Raw genomic sequence first — 6000 nt, forward strand, 5'->3', positions numbered from 1 at the left:
TGAAGGTAAAGTGGCTTTTTTCCGCCATACTAAATTGATAATCAAAGAGAGAACAGTAAACCCCGGTTCGAACAGCGGGATCACAAGTGAAGCAGTAGCTGTGAATATCACCGGTGGTGGTGCTGCCGCAGCACCAATCGTTGTGGTCGGTTCCAACAAGGGTTTTGACCAGTGGTTCCTCTGGTACCGTCAGCGATGGATTGTCTGCTGTGGTCAACGCCCGGGACCCTGCTGGAGCTGTGGGTGTGAGCGTCTCAGTGATGGATGCGAAGAAAACACCACGGTCGGTTTCCCGCCGTCCCAGCGTCTTAGCTACAGAACACGGAAAGGCACGAAGTAATACGTACTTCCTCCAGGAAAGTGTTTTTGCTTGGGTAATTTAATGTTTTCCATACCTTTATGGATCATGATATTTTCCCTTTTTCCAATTTAGATGATAACGATTTGATGCATCATTTAAACAATAATACTATACACAGTTTCCCATTACATGTTATTGATAATATGATTTACAAGCCTTTCAGATATTATGATTGTAACAATGTTACTCACCTCACCATTGAAAATAATACCTGGGAACCATCATGTAATTACTTATTTTGTGATACTAATGCAATTAGTGATAAATTGCCTCAAGCCTTGAACTTGCTAGCAGTTAATATCAGCAGCTTGCCTCTTCATTTAGATAGCTTTGTCAATCAGTGTCTTGTCGTTAGCAATAAGAAATTTGATGTGATAGGATTTTGTGAAACACACCTTAACGATATTATTTGTGAACTGTATTCCATTGAAGGATATACCACATACTATAACAACAAGAGTACTCAAGGTGGGGATGTGGCTGTATACGTCAACATATCATTCCAGACTTCCTTACTTAGTAATCTATGTTTCCAGCTGCCACACATTGAATCCTTGTTTCTTCAAATAACCCAGCCACAAAAATTCATTGTAGAAATGATATATAGACCTAATTCTGATGTTGATGATTTTCTTGCTTCTATGATAGACATTATTACTTCTACATCCAAATGCAGAATACCAATTTATATCATGGGTGATTACAATATTAATATCTTGAATGATCACGAAAGAAGCGCCCAAGATCTCGTGAATATGTTCCATAGCTATTCTTTTTTCTCTACCATAAATAAGCCAACACGTGTAACTAGTCATTCAGCAACTATTATAGACCACATCTGGACAAACGACATTGATCATTATATTTCCAGTGGAATATTAAATAACTCAATCAGTGACCATTTACCTATTTTCAGCTCATTTTACATGAAGAACAACAGTAGCCCTCAATCAGTAACTTTCATTAATAGGAAATTTACAGATGAAGAGGTAAATGCCTTTAAACTCAATCTATCTCACTATGACTGGCAACTACATTCAACAAATTGTGATGTAAATGATCTTTTCAACCAGTATATAGAGAAATTTATTGAACTTTACAACCTACACTTTACTGTATCTACTACCATAATTAAAGAAAAACACTTGGGCAAGCCATACATCACGCCAGCTATTCTCCTATTAATTAAGCAACGCAATAAACTACAAGCACTTTACGCCAAATGGCCCTTAATGTAAGAAACAACTTTTAAATCTTTCAGAAATAGTGACATCCATCATAAGATCAGCCAAGGAAAATTATTATAAGAACAAATTAAGAGACTGTGCTGGAGATACAAAGAAGACCTGGAGAACTATTAATAGCTTAATGGGAAAAACATATCCGAAATCTCCACCATCATTTCACTTTAATGGAGGTACTATTACTAATAATTATGATGTGGCAAAAGCATTTAATGATTATTTTAGCAGTATAGGTAATTTACTTGCCAATAACATCCAAGATATACAGCCTTCTTTCAACACGTATCTTCCTGAACCTGTCCCTTACTCTTTTATTTAAGACCTACGACACTGGCTGAAGTTAAATCTGTAATTCTTAATATGAAAATCTCTACTCCCGGCCATGATGAAATTCACTCAAAAATTATTATCCAATGTTGTGACATCATTTCACCGTTTCTAGTATTTATAATAAATAAGTCATTTCAGGAGGGAACGTTTCCACATCACTTGCAGATCGCATGTGTTGTCCCTGTCTTTAAGAAAGGTGACAACTCTACCACAGAATTACAGACCAATCTCCATGTTGCCCAGTTTCAGTAAAATTTTGGAGAAAGTAATGGTTGTAAGGCTTACAGACTACCTCACAAATAATTCACTTCTTTCGCCATCCCTGTATGGTTTTCGCCCAAAGTTCTCTACAGAGTTAGCAGTTTACAGTCTTTGTCAAGATATATACAATGCAATGGATAACAAATTATTTCAGTTAACTGTGTTCTGTGATCTTACTAAGGCATTTGGCACTATCTCTCATTCCATCTTACTACATAAACTGCATTGTTATGGAATACGTGGTATTGCTAACAACTGGTTTAAAAGTTACCTATCCCATAGAAAACAATGCACCACTTTTAACAATGCCTCATCTCCTTGTAATAACGTCACATATGGGGTTCCTCAGGGATCAATCCTTGGCCCTATACTTTTTAATTTATATTAATGACCACCTGCAGCAACAACAAATTAAGCTTTTTACTATTCGCTGATGACACAACTATCTCTATTCAAGGATCTAGTCTTGAAAGTATCACTAACACTTTAAATACAGAGTTGTCAAAAGTCTCTAATTGGATCAAGAGCAATAAACTAACCTTAAATATCAATAAAACTAATTTCATGGTTTCCAATCCACTTATGTCTCGGCAAACACACACATCAGTTACAATTGATAATATTACACTAAATGAAGTTTCAGATTTTGGGTTTCTAGGAGTCATCATCGATAGAAAATTGAAATGGAAAGAACACTTTGACAGGATAAGATCCAAGATATCTTTATTAACAAGAATAGTTTTCAAAATAAGAGATTACTTGAATGTTCACTGTTTACGTCAAATTTATTTAACCCCTTCAATATGGTGACGCCTATGTAGGCGTCATGAAGCCCCAATAGCATATACGGTGACGCCTACGTAGACGTCATATTTCATTTCTGAGCTTTCTTCAGTTCAGTTGTCCCGTATAGTGTGTTGGATACCAACTACACACGCCGTATGCTGTCCTTGAAATCCTAGTGCTCCTTCCACCATCCTTGTCTCCACCAATCACTAAAGATAAGCTACATGCATCCCACCTTGTGTCTAAAATTACCCAATGGCATAGACTGTTCCATCTCTCTCTCTCTCTCTCTCTCTCTCCATTCCCTCCCTCCCCCTCTCCCTCTCGAAAGATAAGTTACATGCGTCCCGCCTTGTAACATTCGTGAAAACACACACACACACACCCCGGTCCTCTGGCTTCACAAGCCAGAGGACCCGTTTCCCCGGCCGGGTGGAGATATTTGGGTGTGTCTCCTTTGACGTGTAGCCCCTGTTCACCTAGCAGTGAGTATGTACGGGATGTAAATGGAGGAGTTGTGACCTTGTTGTCCCGGTGTGTGGTATGTGCCTGGTCTCAGGCCTATCCGAAGATCGGAAATAATGAGCTCTGAGCTCGTTCCGTAGGGTACCGTCTGGCTGTCTCGTCAGAGACTGCAGCAGATTAAACAGTGAATTACACACACACACACACACAAATACAAAAACAACAAATTTTCTAATCTCTCTCTCTCTCCACCCTTCGTTTCCCTCTCCCTTCCCTCCCTCCCCCTCTTCCTCTCGAAAAATAAGCTACATGCGTCCCGCTTGTGTATAAAATATTAGCAAATGTCACACACACTCTCTCTCTCTCTTTTTCTCCGAAGAGAGAAGCGTCCACTTTCCTCTTTGATGGTGATATAGTGACTAAAAAATAGCAGCATAATACACAAAGACGACAAGTATGACAAGCTTGCACGAGTTTCCCACGCTCGGGCGCGCGGCACTACCACCCGTATATCATACAGGCGGGCTTTTTTAACATCCGGTGCGAAGGGGTTAACATTAGTATATCCTCACCTATTATATTGTTGTGCCGTGTGGGGAGGGGCGAATGGAACGTATATAAACAACATTTTTATTACTCAAAAGAAACTTTTACGTGTCATTACTTACAAACAACGCTACGAACACACACAATGTATTTAGAGATCTAAGATTGTTAAAGCTTCCAGACATTTTACATCTACAGACACATTTATTTGTACATAAATCTTTATATTCATTTCCCATCGAATGTGGCTTTACTTCAATGCCTAGTAATGTTACGCGGAGAACACGAGACCTACTGCTTCCGCTGTGCAGGACATCGCATGCCAAGCAGAGTGTCCTGTCAAGAGGAGCTAAAGCCTGGAATGATCTACCTCAAGACTTAAAATCCGATAGAAATATACCATCATTTAAATGCAAATTAATAAAAGAAATATTCGCCTCGTATGACAATGTATAAATGTATAGTATTTCACAAATACTACATACTCTGAATATATGGTTTTATAACAGATAACACTATTTAATAGGTCCTATTTTTGTACGTTATTTAATTTGTGTATGTGTATACTTTTTTGTAACAGCTAATACTATTTAATTTTGCTATATGTTTGTATATGAGAAGTCCCTTGCTATGATGTTCACCATATAATAATCTACAGGCCCTAAGAAAGCTTCGGCTTAACGGGCCTGGCTTCGCAACACACTATGTTAACTGCCCATTATGTACATGACTATAGAGCCAAATAAATGTATTAGTATCTCTCTCTCTCTCTCTCTCTCTCTCTCTCTCTCTCTCTCAAAGATATATACATTAATTAATATTCTCTCTCTCTCTAGCTTTTATTTAGAATGATGTGCAATTACACGTCACTGTGCGTTGGCAAAGCATCACTGAATTTTTTCTTCACTATTTGTTCCTTGTCATGCATTAAACGAGAAAAAGTAATCTTATTGCCGTAATTTCTCCCGGAAACGTCCTGCTGTATTTCCTTCAATATTGCAGCTATTTCAGACTTACACCATTAATAACAGGTCTACCTGATATATTTAGCAATCTATAATGTGGTTTACATTAGTTAAACCATCAGTTTTCCTTAGATTTCCTCTAGTAATGAAAAGAAAGCGGCAATTTCCCATTGCTTAACACGGGAGAAGGCAATGTTTACGATTGTAAGCTCCGCCCACTGGCTTCACTTTTTGTAGCACAGCGGGATAAGCGCGCAGCGTCTCCATCAATATAACGTCCTTGCATCATTACCGTATGTCCTGCTACACCACCACCACCACCACCACTGCAGCTATCTGTGACGGCAGTACGTGTCTACCCAAGCATAAATATCTATGATAACTATATATTATAAATGAGATATATACTATACTTATACAAAATTCAGATATCAATGTATTGGTATTTGTGAGCTCTTTCTTTATCATTCTCGTGTCCAGCAATGGTTGTTTGTCAAAACAGTAAATGAGGCTGGTATTGCAAGAGGGGGATAACCCTCAAAAATGGTGAAATCGAGTTACGGGTGGCAACATGCTCACAAAGAGTGTCAAAAGGTCCTAAGCACGTCGGCCATACCAAAATCGACCATTTGGTGGGTGTTATGAAGGTCTAAAGTCGAGCAAAACTCACACACACAAAAAAATCGAGACTAACATTGGAAGTGAGTGCAAGCTGGGGATAACCCATGGTTGGTGGTAGTGGTGCGCGAGCCAATCAACTGCGAGCGTCTCGCTACGCCCCCGTGCTCGGCCAATCACAACCTCTGTTTACTTGCAGGGGGGACCACGTGCGGACAACAACACGGCTTTTAATCCTGCCTGATCTTTCTCCACAGACCCACACCATTGTGCCTTGCTTATGCATAAAGATTGTTCCTGATAATGAACTCAACTGTCTCAAGCCAGTGTAAAGGATGAGAGTCAACCAAAATGATCATCATACTAATTTTTTCACTAATTTTTCAGGTTAATAGTACTCGACTTTTATTTAAAAAAAATACTA

This window comes from Portunus trituberculatus, unplaced genomic scaffold (genome assembly GCF_017591435.1).
Source record: "Portunus trituberculatus isolate SZX2019 unplaced genomic scaffold, ASM1759143v1 PGA_scaffold_205__4_contigs__length_1045770, whole genome shotgun sequence".
In the NCBI taxonomy this organism is placed as follows: Eukaryota; Metazoa; Arthropoda; class Malacostraca; order Decapoda; family Portunidae; genus Portunus; species Portunus trituberculatus.